Source organism: Balaenoptera borealis, assembly GCF_965194805.1.
Source record: "Balaenoptera borealis genome assembly, chromosome: 3".
NCBI lineage: Eukaryota > Metazoa > Chordata > Mammalia > Artiodactyla > Balaenopteridae > Balaenoptera > Balaenoptera borealis.
The window spans coordinates 73994666-74014314 of record NC_138866.1 but is presented as its reverse complement, the minus strand read 5'-3'; the positions used below and the strand labels follow the sequence as shown (position 1 = coordinate 74014314).

The 19649-nt window shown below is 40.1% G+C and overlaps 1 protein-coding gene and 1 pseudogene across 2 annotated transcripts in view; one reads left to right on the top strand and one right to left on the bottom strand.

Moving 5' to 3' along the window:
• The window catches only part of OR6J1 (olfactory receptor family 6 subfamily J member 1), a 90981-nt gene extending 73874 nt beyond the window's left edge, over nt 1-17107 (bottom strand). The window contains 1 exon segment of the mRNA XM_082386200.1: nt 16967-17107. The gene's annotated coding sequence lies outside the window, so the exon portion shown is untranslated.
• LOC309626017 (elongation factor 1-alpha 1 pseudogene) lies at nt 16345-17739 on the top strand (annotated as a pseudogene). Its single transcript has one exon. The product of its transcript is annotated as an elongation factor 1-alpha 1 pseudogene (transcript).
• Nucleotides 17740-19649: the final 1910 nt, after the last annotated feature.

Genomic DNA, 19649 nt, shown 5'->3' with positions numbered 1-19649 from the left:
ATCTGGAGGGGGTTTCAGTATCTGCAAAATAGCTGAAAGATATTGTGGTGTGTATCCCTTGATGGGTAACCAGGACCCTGCCCCAAGGCTGCACTATTCTTTCTCTTGACTGTTTGTTTCTCCCTTGTCTTGCATCCCCCCCTTTCCCTAATTAACAACTGCTTGAATCTGCCCATTGGAACTCAGGGAAGGTCATGGAGGCTGAATGAAGGTAATCAAAGAAATGGGGGGATACAGAAAGGCTTTGTGCCCAGGATCCCCACAGGGCCCTGCCTGGTATCACTATGATCTACTCTACCTAAACCTGAGTGTCCTTCCCCATCATTCCTGTATAGAACCTGTCTTCCTATTTGAGATCTCCTTTGTTACATTCTTCTATAGGTCATCTCCACACCAGTTGACCACCAGACAATTCCTTCTTCCTACCCTCAAACTGTAGCAGACCCGTTTCTTCACCCATCTTATCTTTTTTTTTTTTTAAAAAACATTGCTTTTTTAATTTTATTTAATTAATTTAGTTAGTTAGTTAGTTATGGCTGTGTTGGATCTTCTTTTCTGTGCGAGGGCTTCCTCTAGTTGCGGCAAGCGGGGGCCACTCTTCATCGCGGTGCGCGGGCCTCTCACTATCGCGGCCTCTCTTGTTGCGGAGCACAGGCTCCAGATGCGCAGGCTCAGTAATTGTGGCTCATGGGCCCAGTTGCTCCGCGGCATGTGGGATCTTCCCAGACCAGGGCTCGAACCTGTGTCCCCTGCATTGGCAGGCAGATTCTCAACCACTGCGCCACCAGGGAAGCCCACCCATCTTATCTTTATACTTTAACAAATGTTCACATAGTTAGCAAACCATGGGGCTTGTCTTTTTTTCATAAATAGTAGATTATTAAAAACCCAGTGATATTATGCCAGTGAAGAGCCACATTTCCATTTATTCTTTTCCCATTTGCAACCCCTTCAATTGTTACTCTGCTTTGTCTCTTCATATCCTACCCTCTCCACTGTGTTCACTACCCCCATCCCATTTAGATCTGCCTAAGCCTGTAACCTCTCTTCTTTCTTTCATTCCTTCATCTATTCATCCAAAAAATATTGTTTGGTTGCATGATATGCAACAGTCACTGACTAGTTGCTGGGCCATAAGGACGAATAAAATACAAAGGAAGTGGAAGGAAGGACAACATAGGTGACAGGGGACAGATGAGTAAAGACTCAGAGGTAAAAAAGAGCATGGCATTACAGAAGACCTAGTTTTATTAGAGAGTGAGTATTGAATGAGACACTGCTGCTTTCAAGCAGTCAGGAGCCTGCTAGAAGCTACTGCTCACACAGACCTCACAGCCCTGAATCAGCTGGGAAGCACCAGGGCCACTGTGAAAACTCACATACAGGAAGCTCATACATCCACTTACCAACACTGCCAGAAGAGAACGGGGCAAATGCCTTGGGCTTCTCTTCTGCTTTCCACACTTGCCAAGAGCGCCTCATTGGCAGAACATAAACTACAGCAAGAACGCTGAAAGCAAAGGAGTCTGGGGAATCCTGTTCCCAGGTTTCCAGACTTTGTGATACAAAGGAGAGCACACAATGGGCGGAAGAGGCACTGACTGCCCAGGGCACCCTTCCTCCAGGCCCTTATTACAGTTTCGTGCTTTCCTCCAGCATACAATGGGGTGGATGCTGGATTCTGCATTTATTTCATTGTCTCCTATCACAGCTGCTTTGCTATTCCAACCAGGTTGTAACACTCTGAGAAGAAAGTCCACTTGTTTGAATCCTTTCTTTGAATCCCCTCAATGCCTGGCAAGCATATTGCTTCACACGTAGAAGATACACAATAGATATGTGCAAATAGCTGCAGTGTTGAAACTTGAATTCTGGCCTTCTGGCTCCCAATTCAGAGTTCCACCCAACATCACTCAGTCTTTCTTCATTAACAGGATGTCTTTTTTTTTTTAATGGAAGTTAAGTATGTGTTTGAAATTGCTCAGTTCGGTTTTGCTTAGCAGAGAAATTCCTCTAGAGTAAAAAGAACTGAATAGACTACAATGATTGAAAAGTTGTCAGCAGACGCTGGGTCAGATTAGTGGAACACTGGTATCTATGAAGAGTAGTTTCAACTTCCCAGTGAGGTAATGATGAAAAAATAAATGGGACTGAAGAAAACTGCAGCTGGACCCAACCAGCTATTTTTGCAGAATAGGTCAACTCAATCTCATCTGTTTCAAACTAATGGAGAAGCAAATGGAGATGGTCTCTCTACAGTTTTAGTAGTAAATAATAAGCTCATGATGTCGATAGGAGAACCAAGACAAGAAAGTTGATTAGATTTGTTATGGAATTTTTTTGGTAAGGATGAATCTGCAGCTTAAGATGATAATAACAATCACACAAGTGCAAACTGATGTTTTTTGGTTTTTGCTTTTTTTACTTTTGGCTGTGTTGGGTCTTCGTTGCTGCGCGCTGGCTTTCTCTAGTTGCAGCCAGGGAGGGCTACTCTTCGTTGTGGTGCGCAGGCTTCTCATTGCCATGGCTTCTCTTGTTGCGGAGCACAGGCTCTAGGCACGCGAGCTTCAGTAGTTGTGGCACGTGGGCTCAGTAGTTGTGGCTCCTGGGTTGTGGCACATGGGCTTAGTTGCTCCGCGGCATGTGGGATCTTCCCAGACCAAGGCTCGAACCCATGTCCCCTGCATTGGCAGGCGGATTCTTAACCACTGTGTCACCAGGGAAGCCCCCAAACTGATGTTTATTGGGTGCTTCTCATGTGCCAGGCACCACTCTAAAAATTGTGTATGATCTCACTTAAACCTCATGAGAGCCCCATGTGGTACTTTTACAGATGAGAGAACTACAGCACAGAAAAGGTAACTGACATGCCTAAAGACACACATCTAGGAAGTAGTGTCATCAGGATACAAACCCAGGCAGTCTGAGATGATCCTCGTGCTTAGCCACTGTTCTATACAGCCAGAAATGTGGCACCTGGGCAGTTATCACTCACTGTTAAAAATTCAAACAACTATGTCAGTAGTTGTTTGAGGCTGTCAGTAATGACTATATCAAACAAATCATTGTACTTAACATTACTCTGACTCATGAATTCGCTAGTTGCTATTACCTGTTTACATATATGAACCAAAGTGTCTCATATATATAACTTTATAACATTAGATAAATGTCACTTAACTTTTCTGAGTTTTATTCCAGATCATGCAACCCTTATTCTTTCTAGCTTATTAGACAAAATGTGGAAGAGAGTCTGCCAAGGAATTCCAGAAGTTTATTAGCAAATGAACAGGCAACGGAAGTGGTGAGATCAGGTTAGAGCTGAGGAGGATCACACGGTGCTCCTCTGCCCTCCAGAGGCCATTCTGACTCCAGCCTGGGTCAGGGGCCTGGGAGTCTGAAGCTGCTTGAGAGGTCTAGCCTGACCACAGGGCATCTGGGAAGGCCAAGTGGATGCCAAAACCATCCTAAAATGTGCATTCCACTTCAGAATAGATCTGAAAACCTATCTTCCATCCCCTCTTCAACCCAACACAGCCTTTCTATGGCAAGCTCACGCTCTGGGGCAGGAGCACTGATGGGAACCATTCTCACTATAAAACTAAGACTGAAGTTGAGCTCTATCTAAGGCCCAACTGGAGTGGTGATTGTTTATCCTTCCCCACCTGCTCCTGCTGTTTCTCTTTCCCCTATTCTCATTAAATAATGCTTCATCCTGCAAATATTAGTCACTTTTAGTCATTAAATAACCCAGCACCCTGGGATATTTTAAGGGGCCAAACTCTCAGTGGGTATCTCTTCCTGAAGAGAGTTGAATTCTCACTAAGGAGCCAGATCAATAAAACGCTGGCCTAAGAGTCAAAATAGCAGGATGGCTCTTCCTCTGCCCTCTTCCCTGCCCTTCCTTGCCCAATCTTTGAAGGTGGCAGTGTGGCTGCCAAAAAGGCAGCCACAGGGAGAGAACAAACTAAGGCAGATGCTGGCCAAGGAAATGGCATCAGGGCTGAGACTGAGAAGTTGGCAGGACCAAGAAGAAGGCCAGCCAAGTAGGCAGTCTTTGTGGTTGGGAAATTGGTTACATACAGGAAGATTGAGAAATAAGTACATATATGACAATGAGAGCCAGGTTTATCAGGGCCTGAGGAGGAATTTACACAAATGGAATGGAGGAAGACTAGAGAAAAAATGGAGGTATTGGATTGGAATTAGAGATGTTGGTGTGAACTCATACTTGATGAAATAAATAGATGATAGATAGATAGATAGATAGATAGGATAGATCATCAGTGGATGCCTGTGATACAGTTATTATAAGCATACTAAACACCCAGATCTTGGTTTCTAAATACCATTCTCCACTAAAAGGAATCGGGGGGGGGAGGGATAAATTAGGAGATTGGGATTGACATATACATGCTACTAGATATAAAATAAATAACTAATAAGAACCTACTGTATACTCAATACTCTGTAATGACCTATATGGGAATAGAATCTAAAAAAGAGTGGATATATGTATATGTATAACTGGTTCACTTAGCTTTACAGCTGAAACTAATACAACATTGTAAGTCAACTATACACCAATAAAAATTAATTTTGAAATAAAAATAAACAAATAAGAGGAACCAGGGCTCCTTGAAGAAATGACTGATTCCAGGACTGGGGCATAAAATGAGCTTGGAACATCCTGTTGTAGCAGAAAATAAGGAAGTGCTCAAAGAACACTTTGATATGTCCAAAGGACAGGGGACTCAGCTTGAGAGGGTTCTCACTAGCCAAAACTGGAACAATCTGATCATCATAATAATGTTATAATAATGATAGTACCAGATCTTAATCCATTGACTAACATAGGAATCCATGAGTCTATACTGATGTGAATAAATGAATGAAAGAATGACTGAATAAGAAAGAAGAGGGGACTTCCCTGGTGGTCCAGTGGTTAAGACTCTGTGCTCGCAATGCAGGGGGCCCGGGTTCAATCACTGGTCAGGGAACTGGGATCCCAAATACCAAAGAAAAAGAAAAAAAAAAAGAAGGGAAAGTGCTTTCTGACAATTGAATGTCATCTAGTAATGTAGAAGGAATGATTGACGTTAAAAATCACCATGTGGCAGCCATCATATTGGTGGCTGATTTAGGCAGGAGTCATCAATGGATACTAAGATTGGTGAGTAAAGCTTGATGAGGAACAGGATATTGGGATAGTCTTGGACTATCTCCCTACAAAACACTATTAAATTACGAATGGGAAAATGATGACATCACAGTGGAGAAACTTGGCAGTATCAACTTAGCCAGGTGATCTTGGTTAACGTCATCAGCAATGGGACAGGTTGATATTGGATATCTCCCAATGTGATTCTCTAAGAAGAGCACATCATCAGTTTGTTTGTTTGTTTGTTTGTTTGTTTTGGGGGGGGTTGGGTGGTACTCCTGCCAAGAATGTATGGCCTGAGTCTGGATGTGAGGAAGCATCAGACAAACCCCAATCAACGGTACTAACAGAATGAAACGTGTATACTCTTTAAAACTGTCAACGGTCATGAAAGACATTAACATTAAGGAATATTAAGGAACTATTCTAGGTTACAGGAGATTAAAGAGACATGACAACTAAATGCAACATGATACTGGATTGGATTCTAGACCACAGAAAAGAGGAAGAGAATGGAATAGTTGTCAAAATTTTAACAGGGTCTATGGATTGAATAATATTGTATCAATGTTGATTTTCTGATTCTGGATGGTTGTAGTATGATTATATATCAAAGTGCTCTTATTTGGGGGAAATGCACTGTGGTATTTAAGGGGTGGGTCATCATGTTTGCAACTTGTTCTCAGAGAAAGAATCATCATATACATTAGAGGGAAAGAGAAATATGGTAAAATGTTAAAAATTAGGGAATCTAGGTAAAGAGAATATGGAAGTTTTGTGTACTGTTCTTGCAACTTTTCTCTCAGTTTGAAATTATCTCAAGATAAAATATTCTTAAATGATATGCCATACTGACTAAAATTAAAAAGACGGATAATGCCTAGTGCTACCAAGGGTATGGAAGAATAGGAACTCTGATACATTGTTGTGGGGTTATAAACCGGTACAACTACTTTGGAAAACTGTAAGGCCGTCATAAATGTACCCTATGACTCAGTAATTCTTCTCCCAGGTATATACGCCGAGAGAGATGCTCTCATATGTGCACCACACATATAAGAAGGTTTGGCCAGCACTATTTGTAATGGTCAAAAACTAGAAAAAAAAAATCTCTATCAGTTATCAATTACTGCAAAACAAATTACGCCAAAAGTTAGCAGCTGATAACATAGACATTAACATCGCACAGATTCTGTGAGTCGGGAATCCAGTGTGGCTTAGCTCTTAGTCTCTCATGATGTTGCTGTCAAATTGTCAGCCATTGGGCTGCAGTCATTTCAAGGTTTGCCTGGAGCTGGAGAATCTGCTTCCAAGCTCATTCATGTCTCACCACTTGGACCTCTCCAGAGGGTTGACTCATGACATGACACTGATTTCCCCCAGGTAAGCAAACTAAGAGAGAGAACCCACAATGGAAGCCACAGTCTTTTCGCAACCTAATCGCAGAAGTGAAAATCCATCACTTTTGCCGTATTCTATTCATTAGAGACTAGTCACTGGGTCCAGCTCACACTCAGGGAGAGAGGATTACACAATGCGATGAATAACAGGAGACAAGGATCACTAGGGGCTATCTTAGAGACTACCTACTACACAACCCAAGTGTCCAACAATGTTAGAACAGGTAAAAAAATTACGGTCTATTTAAATACAGCGCAATATTAAAGAATAAAAAAGAAACAAATGAATTACAGCTACTTGCATCAAGAAATGACTCTCACAGACAAAATGTTGGGAAAAAATCAACACAAAAAATAATCATATGGTATGATTCTATTTACACAACATTCAAAAAGAGGCAAAACTAAACCACGATAATAGAAGTCATATAAAGGTTGCCTTTGCAGTGGAAGGATGGAGTAATGACTAGGAAGGATGCTTCCAGAATGTCGGTAATAATTTAGATCCTAACCTGGATCACAATTACATGGGGGGGTTCATTTCATAAAAATGTATCGAGCTGTACACTTTTGGTGTCTGTGCTCTTCTGTTTGCTTAGTATACTTCAATTAAAGATTTTACTTAAAAAAATTAATCCCCCAAAATTCAGAATTGGGTTTATTTGGTAACTTTTTATTTTGATATAATTTCAAGTTTACAGAAAAGTTGCACGAATCATACAAGGCACTCCAACATACTCTTTCCCCAGATTCACTAAGTGTTTACATTTTGCCCCATTTGCTTTATTATTCTTTCTGTGTATGTGTATTCATTTTTTTCTGAACCATTTGAAATTAAGTTGCAAACGTCGTACCTATTTGCCCCTAAATATTTCAATGGGCATTTCCTATGAACAAGGACATTCTCTTATATAATCACAATACAATTATCAAAATCAGGAAATTTAACTTTGATACAATACCATTGTCTAATCTACAGTCCCAAGTAAAATTTCATCAATTGTTACACAATGTCCTTCCTTTGTTTTTAAGTGCAGTCTCCAATTCCAGGATTATATGTTACATTTAGCTGTCATGTGTCTTTACTCTCCTTTAATCTGGAACAGTTAATCAGTTTTTCATGTCCTTGACTTTTTTGAAGACTACAGGCCAGTTATTTGTAGACAATCCCTCAGTTTGGATTAGTCTGATGTCTCTTCATGATTAGATTCAGATTATGCATTTTTGGCAGGAATGCCAACTTGTCAATGCATCACATCAGAGGTACATGATGCTACTTGGTCTCCTTATTGGTAATATTAATTTTGATTATTTGATTAAGTGTCTACCAGATTGTGCCACTGTAAAATTACTATTTTTCCCTGTGTAATCACTAGATAATCTTGAGACTATGTAAGTGTCATGTTCCTTAGCAAACTCCCCCACAAATTTTAGCTTCCTTTGATGATTCTTGCCTGAAGCAATTATTAATATGGTGGTTGCCAAATCGTGATTTTCTAATTCCATCATTCCTTCCACATTTATCACATTTATTAGTTGGCGTTCTGCTGGAAGGAGATTTTCCCTTCTTTACCTTTTATATATTTATTCATTCATTTGTGTACATCAGTATGGATTCATGGATTATTTTAGTTAGTGGATTACCATGTTATTATTAATTCTGAGGTTCTAACTGTTCTCAATTTGGCTAATAGGAGATCTAGGATAAATTCTTGACCTGACTTATTACTAGCCAAGTGACCTTATACTCTGAAATTCCCTCATACTGAAATAAAAATAGAATGTGAATTTGGACTTCACAATGTACCCAAGTACAACAAATGTATAGGGGAAAGGCAGTACAACATAAGAGAAGAGGGAAAATTAGAGAAAGGCTATGAACCTTAAGTTGAGAAATCTCCCTAGATTTTATCTTTAAGTTTCAGTAATAAATGGTTAACTCAAAGTAAATGACAACAGCAGGGATGAATGTTGTCTCTATTAAAACCTGCCATGTTTGAAATCAGGAAGAAACAGTAGTTAAAGTTCACAGAGAAATAACTTCAGACTTCGTTTTTCTTTGCCGTAAAGACTCCATTTTCCATCAACTCACCACGCACGGTTCCCTTTTCATTTGGCTGAAGGCTCCGTGTTAAAGTATCAACTAACAACAGTAAGAACTAGAAGTTCACCTATAACTTAGCACAATACAAAAAGAAATTGTTTATAAGACCAGGTTATTTTTTCTTATTCTTATCCAGTCTCAATAGGATGATGACTTTTTAAGTAATCACTTTTTATTTATGGAGAGAAAATTCTTCTCAGACAAAAATGAACTCTATTTTCTACATCTTGAGTAACAAACATAAAATCTCCATGAGGCATTCTACTTTTCAAAACCTAGATTATGTTAAATAACTCCTACATTTAAGAAGAGAGAAAAGCCTGTCAGACAAAGCGGGGCTTTTTTCTTACATAGAACACTGAGTTGACAGCAAACACCTCCAGAACTCTGAAAACCTGACAAGTAAAATCAACACATATCATTAGGAAATAAAAAGTAAAAATCAGAAGAGAGAGCTTGACCATTGCTCAACAATGGAATTAATATATCTGAGATATTAGAAACTGAAAGATTGAAACTTAGAGGAATAAAGAGAATTGGAAAGGCAAGCTCTGCTCAGGGAAGACACTACATAGGGAGCATTAGTCTCTTATAAGATTGGTTACTTTAACCAGCCTTGGACACAATCAAATATCTAGACCTTCCAAGCGAGGAAGCTTTTAACATCATTGGACAACATCCTACAAAGCCTATCTGAGCAGCAATCAGCTTTTGCTAACGCCCACTATTCCTTCCTGACCCCTTCAAACTGCAACAGATATGTTGGAAGTTAGGCTCAGTACATTTAGTCATCCAAACTGTTTTGAAAATGTTAGAGCAAAAAGATGAGAAGAAAATCATATGTTGTGCTATGAAAATCAAGAGAAGAGAGTTTTAGAAAAAAGGGGGATCAACAGTGTCAAATACCACAGAGAAGCTAAGACAGGGAGGGCTGAGAAAAACCCACTGTGCCTCGTGACTAGGAAGCCAGGACTGCCTTTCAGTGACCAGTTTGAATGACAGGGACAGAGGCTGAAGGAGCAGCAGGAGTCAAGAGAGCAGAACTAGGAGTGACTGTGCATTGAGAATGGAGTTTCATTCTTAAACCTGTTAGCACAAGTTCCTGTGCCTGACGCACAGTGAGGCCAAACAAACAGAAACATCAAAGCTTGGAGCAGAGAAAGGTTTATTGTAAGGCCATGCAAGGAGAAGAGTGGCTCATGCCCAAAAAAACCCCCAAGCTCCCAGAAGGGTTTCGGCAAAGCATTTTTAAAAGCCAGGTGAGGGAGGGCAGTTGCAGGGTGCAATTTCAGGGTATGTGATCAGCTCATGCACAATTCTCTGATTGGCTGACGGTGAGGGAACAGGGCAGTGTCACAGGGGTTAACATTATTAGTCCTTAGGCTCCAGGATGCCTGGGGCTGTGTGCTAAAGGTCATCAAGTAGTTAACATCTTCCATTTGGTGGGGGGGTGGGTTTCACATCTGTAAAACAACTCAGGAAATGTGCATCAAATACTGTTATCTAGGTACTTCAGAGACAAGCTAAACACTGGATATGCGGGAAGGGCCTGTCTGGCGAAGGTCCCATAGGCTCCTGCTCCATTATGAACCTGCAACAATAAAAGGGTTAGAAAAATAGGCTAAGAGTTACATCAAGGTCAAACAATGGTTTTTGGTGTGTGTGTGTGTGTGTGTGTGTGTGTGTGTTTTCCAGCACAGAGAAAAAAGATTATGTCTACAGGCCAAGGAGAGAAGAGGAAATTAAAGGTGCTTAAGCTAGACAAAAAGAAGATATTTAAGGGAGAAATCTTTGATTCTAGCTGTTATAGCACCCACAAAGACAAAGAGGGAGAAAACAAAGAGGATTGAGAACACAAGGACAGTTCAAACTTAAAAAGAGGAAGTTCAGTTCTTCTAAGGTGGGGAGAAAGAAACAGAGTTATTTTGGAATGGATTAAAAGGCTCACCTCACATGGTTCTTTTCTCTGTTAGGAAAGTAGGAGGTAAGGGCCCCTGTCAAAAGAGAAGAAGGTATAGGTACTGAGGGGCAACCAGAGGGAACCAAAGGAGAGAAAAGGCTTAGAACAACTGTGAGCAGTAAACTACACACATAACAGACACCTGACACAAAGTAGGCACACAGTGAATGTTTGAATGAGTTGTCAGGAACAAGACAAGGATGTCCACTCTCGCCACTCTTATTCAACATAGTTTTGGAAGTCCTAGCCACAGCAATCAGAGAAGAAAAAGAAATAAAAGGAATACAAATTGGAAAAGAAGAAGTAAAAAGGTCACGGTTTGCCAATGACACGATACTATATGTATAAAATCCTAAAGATGCCACCAGAAAACTACTAGAACTAATCAATGAATTTGGTAAGGTTGCAGGATACAAAATTAAGGCACAGAAATCTCTGGCATTCCTACACACCAACAACGAAAAATCAGAAAGAGAAATTAAGGAAACACTCCCATTTACCATTGCAACAAAAAGAATAAAATACCTAGGAATAAACGACCGAAGGAGCCAAAAGACTTGTACTTAGGAAACTATAAAACACTGATGAAAGAAATCAAAGATGACATAAACAGATGGACAAATATACCATGTTCTTGGATTGGAAGAATCAATATTGTAAAAATGACTATACTACCTAAAGCAATCTACAGATTCATTGCAATACCTATCAAACTACCAATGGCATTCTTCACAGAATTAGAACAAAAAATCTTACAATTCGTATGGAAACACAAAAGACCCCAAATATCCAAAGCAATCTTGAGAAAGAAAAACAGAGTTGGAGGAATCAGGCTCCCTCACGTCAAACTATACTACAAAGCTACAGTAATCAAGACAGTATGGTACTGGCACAAAAACAGAACTATAGATCAATGGTACAGGATAGAATGCCCAGAGATAAACCCACACACATATGGACACTTAATTTACGACAAAGGAGGCAAGAACATACAACGGAGAAAAGACAGCCCCTCCAATAAGTGGTGTTGGTAAAACTGGACAGCTACATGTAAAAGAATGAAATTAGAACACTACCTAACACCATACACAAAAATAAACTCCAAATGGGGACTTCCCTGGTGGCGCAGGGGTTAAGAATCCGCCTGCCAATGCAGGGGACACGGGTTCGATCCCTGGTCTAGGAAGATCCCACATGCTGTGGAGCAACTAAGCCTGTGGGCCACAAATACTGAGCCTGTGCTCTAGAGCCCATGAACCACAACTACTGAGCCTACGTGCTGCAACTACTGAAGCCCGCGTGCCTAGAGCCCATGCTCCACAACAAGAGAAGCCACAGCAATAAGAAGCCCACGCACCACAACGAAGTGTAGCCCCTGCTCACCACAACTAGAGAAAGCCCGCACACGGCAACGAAGACCCAATGCAGCCAAAAATTAATTAATTAATTAATTAATTAAAAAATAATAATAATTAAAAAAATAAACTCCAAATGGATTAAAGACTTAAATGTAAGACCAGACACTATAAAACTTTTAGAGGAAAACATAGGAAAAACCCTCTTTGACATAAACCACAGCAAGATCTTTTTTGACCCACCTCCTAGAGTAACAGAAATAAAAACAAAAATAAACAAATGGGACTTAATTAAATGCTTTTGCACAGCAAAGGACACCAAAAACAAGACAAAAAGACAACCCTCAGGGCTTCCCTGGTGGCACAGTGGTTGAGAATCTGCCTGCTAATGCAGGGGACACGGGTTCGAGCCCTGGTCTGGGAAGATCCCACATGCCACAGAGCAACTGGGCCTGTGAGCCACAATTACCGAGCCTGCGCGTCTGGAGCCTGTTCTCCACAACAAGAGAGGCCACGATAGTGTAAGGCCCGCGCACCATGATGAAGAGTGGCCCCCGCTTGCCGCAACTAGAGAAAGCCCTCGCACAGAAACGAAGACCCAACACAGCCAAAAATAAATAAATAAATAAATAACTGATTGAAGGACTTTATTTAAAAAAAAAAAAAAAAAAGGACAACCCTCAGAATGGGAGAAAATATTTGCAAATGAAACAACAGACAAAGGATTAATCTCCAAAATATACAAACAGCTCATGGAGCTCAATATCAAAAAAACAAACAATCCAGTTAAAAAATGGGCGGAAGACCTAAATAGACATTTCACCAAGGAAGACATATAGATGGACAAGAGGTACATGAAAAGATGCTCAACATCACTATTAGAGAAATGCAAATCAAAACTACAATGAGGTATCACCTCATGCTGGTCAGAATGGCCATTATCAAAAAAACTAAAAACAATAAATGCTGGAAAGGGTGTGGTGAAAAGGGAACCCTCCTACACTGTTGGTGGGAATGTAAATTGATACAACCACTATGGAAAACAGTATGGAGGTTCCTTAAAAAACTAAAAATAGAACTACCATATGACCCAGCAATCCCACTACTGGGCATATACCCTGAGAAAACCATAATTCAAAAAGAGACATGCACCACAGTGTTCATTGCAGCTCTATTTACAATAGCCAGGACATGGAACCAACCTAAATGTCCATCGACAGATGAATGGATAATGAAGATATGGCACATATATACAATGGAATATTACTCAGCCATAAAAAGAAACAAAATTGAGTTATTTGTAGTGAGGTGGATGGACCTAGAGTCTGTCATACAGAGTGAAGTAAGTCAGAAAGAGAAAAACAAATACCGTATGCTAATACATATATATGGAATCTAAAAAAAAATTGTACTGATGAACCCAGTTGCAGGGCAGGAATAAAGAGGTAGACATAGAGAATGGACTTGATGACATGGGGTGGGAGGTCAAAGCTGCAGCGAAGTGAGAGTAGCATGGACATATATACACTACCAAATGTAAAATAGTTGGCTGGTGGGAAGCAGCAGCATAGGATAGGGAGGATGGTAGGGAGGCTGAAAAGGGAGGGGATATAGGGACATGTGTATGCATATGGCTGATTCGATTTGTTGTGCAACAGAAACTAACACGGTATTGTGAAGCAATTATACTCCAATAAAGACCTATTACAAAAAAAAATTTCTCATAATTTTTATTATGTTCTGCAGTACCACTATAGTATTGTTAGCAGACTGGCAAAACCAAAAGATAAAAGAGGAAAGGTAAGTCACTGCCTTCAATGTGACCTGCGGGCTTTCCCCAAAGGTCTTGGGGAAAAAAAGTAAGAGCTCCAGGGTTCCTAGGCTTTGATTTGTCACACTAGCCCCAATATCGGGATAGACTTGGAAACACAGGTTGGGTAAGAAGTTAACTGTACCAAAAAAAAAAAAAAAAAATCTTGGTATGAGCTTCATTTATCAATGCTTTATCATAAAATCATCATTATATGTTCAAGTTTGTGATTTTTTTAAAAAATTTTGCTACTTTTTCTTTGTGAGTATATGTGAGACCATGGTCAACCATCTGCTCTTGGCTCCCCACACCGCTCACTCAGAGAATTCAAGTAGTCTTACAGTTTCCATCATCACATCAGTGCTGACAATGACAAATGTTTTCAGTTTCCCATCTCTCCCACAAACTCCAGCATCATTTTTCCATCTAGGTACAAGATATTTCTACATGAATATCCCACTGTCATTGCAAATTCAGATATCCAAAACTAAACCCAACACCTTCCCCAAATCCAGTTCCACTACTGTAAAAATCAGAGTCTAGTCAAGAGACAGAAACTACAGCAGTTATTTGAACAGAGAGAACTGAATATAAAAAATTAAGTTAGGTCTTAATTCAAAACAGAAACAGACTCACAAACGTAGAAAACAAACTTATGATTACCAAAGGGGAAAGGAGGGAGAGGGATAAATTAGGAGTTTGAGATTAACACATATGCACAACTATATACAAAATAGATAACCAACAAGGACCTACTGTATAGCACAGGGAACTATATTCAATATCTTGTAATAACTTAGAATGAATCTGAAAAAGAATATATATATATACACATACATATATATAACTGAATTACTTTGCTGTCTACCTGAAACTAACACAACACTGTAAATCAACTATATTTCAATTTAAAAAAAGAAAAAAATAATTTAGGTATCATTGTTATTTCACCTGTTCTCCCACCATTAGCCACCATATATCTTTCTATTCTACTCACACTTGCCCCATTTTTTGTCTCTCATATTTTCAATAATATACCAATCACATTTTTAAATAGTGCTATAGGTGAATCGTGTCTCCCCAAAATTTATATGTTGAAATTCTAACCCCCAATATTTCAGAATGTAACTGTATTTGGAGACAAGGTCTTCAAAGAGGCAATTAAGTAAAAATGAGGTCTTTAGGATGGGCCTTAATCCAAAGTGACCATTGTCTTTATAAGTAGAGGAAATTTGGACCCAAAGGGAGACACCAGAAACATGTGCAGACAAAAGGACAACCATGTAAAGACAGAGGGAAGGTTGCCATCTGCAAGCCAAGGAGAAAGGCCTCAGAAGAAACCAAATCTGCTGATACCTTGATCTTGGACTTCTAGCCTCTCAAATTATGAGAAAATTAATTTCTGTTGTTTAAGTGCCTAGTATATTGTTACGGCAGCCCCAGTAAGCTAATACAGATAGTATCTAGGAATATAAACAAAATATATAATCATTGCTAGAAGTGTTAAAACTATAGAAAAATGTAAAGATGGAAATAAAAATCACCCATAATTACATCACCTTGAGATTATCCTCATATAAAATGTTTGGTGTATTTTCTTTCAGGCTTTTTTCCTAAGACATGCATTTTTTTTTTCACAAAATTAACAGCATAATGTACTTATAGTTTTGCATTCTGCTTCTTTTACATAATTATATACATATATTACTAAATCATAAACATTTTGCCAACTTGTTATCATTAAAAATATGCTTTGAAATGAACACATATTCTATTGAATGAATGTAGCCTGAGCCATTTGTATTTCCCTATTGGTTAAAATGTAGATTGTTTCCAATTTTTGTCATTTTAAATAACACTGTAATGATCATCTTTGAATATTGGTATTTTTTATTATTTTCTTAGGAGAAACTCTTAAACAAAATAGAGATTGTTTCCAGTTTTTACCAACTTATATAGCACTGTAATGAACATCTATGAATATAACTCTGGTTAATTTCTTAGGATAAAGTCTTTGTAAAGGAATTACAGGGTTAACTCCATTGCAGACCAGTCTTCATACTATCCTCCACAGGCCTGTTGTTTTACTCCCTCTGCCTGGAAGCACCAGCCAAAATCTCATCCACTCTCCTCTTTCATGAATTTTCTGTGACTGTTGTGGCCCCTATTAATTTTGCACTCACAGTTAATATGTATTTTGTTACCTAACACTTCACTATATACTCTCTTTAAAACACTTTAAACGGGAACTTCCCTGGTGGCGCAGTGGTTAAGAATCCACCTGCCAATGCAGGGGACACAGGTTCAAGCCCTGGTCTGGGAAGATCCCACATGCCACAGAGCAACGAAGCCCATGTGCCACAGCTACCGAGCCCACATCCCACAACTACTGAAGCCCGCGCGCCTAGAGCCTGTGCTCTGCAACGAGAGAAGCCACCACAATGAGAAGCCCTTGCACCGCAATGAGGAGTAGCCCCCACTCGCCGCAACTAGAGAAAGCCTGAGTGCAGCAATGAAGACCCAACACAGACAAAAATAATAAATTTTTAAAAACATTGTTGCCATTGGACACGTAGATTCAGGCAAGTCTACCACTACTGGCCATCTCATCTACAAATGCGGTGGAATCGACAAAGGAACCATCAAAAATCTTGAGAGAGAGGCTGCTGAGATGGAAAAGGGCTCCTTCAGGTATGTCCGGGTCTGGGATAAACTGAAAGCTGAACGTGAGCGTAGTATCACCATTGATATCTCCCTGTGGAAATTCAAGACCAACAGCACTATGTGACCATCACTGATGCCCCAGCACACAAAGACTTCATCAAAAACATGACTGCAGACACATCTCAGTCTGACTGTGCTGTCCTGATCGATGCTGCTGGTATTGGTGAATTTGAAGCAGGCATCTCCAAGCATGGGCAGATCTGTGAGCACGCCCTTCTGGTCTACCTTCTGGGTGTGAAATAACTAATTGTTGGTGTTAACAAAATGGATTCTATGGAACCACCCTACAGCCAGAGGAGATACAAGGAAATCGTTAAGAAAGCCAGCGCCTACGTTAAGAAAACTGGCTACAACCCCGACACAGTAGCATTTGTGCCAATTTCTAGTTGGAATGATGACAACACGCTGGAGCCAAAGGCTAACATGCCTTGGTTCAAGGGATGGAAACTCACCTGTAAAGATGGCAACGACAGAGGAACCATGCTGCTTGAAGCTCTGGATTGCATCCTGCTACCAACTCGTCCAACTGACAAGCCCTGCGTCTGCCCCTCCAAGACATCTATATAAAATTGGTGGTATTGGTACTGTCCCTGTGGGTCGAATGAAGACTGGTGTTCTCAAACCTGCCATGGTGGTCACCTTTGCTCCAGTCAATGTTACAACTGAAGTAAAGTCTGTTGAAGTGCATCATGAAGCTTTGAGTGAATCCCTTCCTGGAGACAATGTGAGTTTCAATGTCAAGAACATGTCTGTCAAAGATGTTCATCATGGCAATGCGGCTGGGGACAGCAAAAATGACCCACCAATGGAGGCAGCTGGCTTCACAGCTCAGGTGATTATCTTGAACCAACCAGGCCAAATTAGTGCTGGATACGCACCTGTGCTGGATTGTCACACCATTCACATTGTTTGCAAGTTTGCTGAGCTAAAGGAGAAGATTGATGGTCATTCTGGGAAAAAGCTGGAAGTTGGCCCCAAATTCTTGAAATCAGGTGATGCTGCCATCATTTATATGGTTCCTGGTAAGCCCATGTGTGTTGAGAACCTCTCTGACTATCCTCCTCTGGGCGATTTTGCTGTTCATGACATGAGACAGACGGTTACTGTGGGTGTCATCAAAGCAGTGGAGAAGAAGGCAGCTAGAGCTGGCGAGGTCACCAAGTCTTCCCAGAAAGCTCAGAGGCTAAATGAATATTATCCCCAATACCTGCCACCCCAGTCTTAATCAGTGGTGGAAGAACAGTCTCAGAACTGTTTGTCTCAATTGGCCATTTAAGATTTTTTTTTTTCATTTAAGTTTAATAGTAAAAGACTTGTTAATGGTACGGCAGAAATTAACACAACATTGTAAAGCAATTATACTCCAATAAAAAAAAAAGACTGCTTAATGATAACATGCATCATAAAACCTTCAGAAGGAAAGGAGAATGTATGGTGGACCATTTGTTTTGTGTAGGGCAGTTTTAAGTTATTAGGTTTTAAAATCAGTACTTTTTTTTCCCCTTTTGAACAATTTTTAAATTTTTTTATTTTATTTTAATATTTATTTATTTATTTAGGCTGTGCTGGGATGCGGGATCTTCGTTGCGGCATGTTTAGTTGAAGCATGTGGGATGTTTAGTTGCGGCATGTGGGCTTCTTAGTTGCGGCATGCTAAATTTTTATTTTATATTGGAGTATAGTTGATTAACAATGTTTTGTTAGTCTCAGGTGTACAGCAAAGTGATTCAGTTATACATATACAGGTATCTATTCTTTTTCAAATTCTTTTCCCACTTAGGTTATTACAGAACACTGAGCAGTGTTTCCTGTACTATACAGTAGGTCCTTGTTGGTTATCTATTTTAAATATAGCTGTGTGTATGAAAATCAGTACTTTTTAATGGAAACAACTTGACCAAAACTCTGTCACAGAATTTTGAGTTCCATTAAAACAAAGTTTATGGGGCTTCCCTAGTGGCACAGTGGTTAAGAATCCACCTGCCAACGCAGGGTACACGGGTTCAAGCCCTGGCCCGGGAAGATCCCACATGCCACGGAGCAACTAAGCCCGTGCACCACAACTACTGAGCCTGCGCTCTAGAGCCCGCGTGCCACAACTACTGAGCCATGTGCCACAACTACTGAAGCCCACGTGCCTAGAGCCCGTGCTCTGCAACAAGAGAAGCCACCGCAATGAGAAGTCCGCCCACCACAATGAAGAGTAGCCCCCGCGCACAGCAATGAAGACCCAACACAGCCAAAAATAAAAATAAATAATAAAATTAAAAAAAAAAAAAAAGCTTAATGAGGGGGAAAAAGTGCAAAAGATAGAAGGCTTGTTCCCTGCCTCTAGAAATGTACAATCTAAAAGGGAAAATAGGACCAATTCCCATGAAAAGGCAATAAAAACATACAGAAATATCAGAAATAAGTGCAAACTAATATAAGCAGGCCTCGGTTAGCTTTAGTGGTAAGGAGATGCGCTTTTCCCAGGCACAAAAACCTATTCACATAACATTAAAATTTATTTCAGTTATCTACTGCCAGACAACAAAGTACTCCAAAATTCAGTGGCTTAAAACCACAATCATTTTACTTGCTTGTATTTTGCAACTTGGGCAGAGCTGAGCAGAGAAAACAGCCTATCTCTGCTCCACATAGAGTCACCCAAAGTAACTACAGTAGAGGCTGAAGAAACCACTTCCACGATGGCCTTCTTCACATGGCTGGAGAGTTGGTGGTGACTGTTGGCTGGGAGCTCAACAGGAGCTGTTAGCCAAGGCCTCAGTGCTCCTCCGTGTGGTTAGGTTGGGCTTTTCACAGCATGGAAGTCTGAGAAGTCAAACTTCCAACACAGTGGCATCTCCCTGAATGCAAAAGTAGAAGCTATTGTCTTCTTAAGGCATAGGTCTAAAATGAATTCTACGGATTAAAGCAAGTCATAGGCCAGCCCAGATTCAAGAGGAGGTAACTATCAGGGGTGCAAAACTGAGAGGAATGATTCATTTGGGGCCACCAAAGTAACAGTCTACCATATGATAGGTTGTTTGGTTTTTGGTTTTTGGTTTTTTTGCCAAGTGTTCTGTAGCTGTATATTTGTCATTACTTCTAACTGTATTGATTTTTCAAAGTAATCTTTAAAAAGCTTGTTTA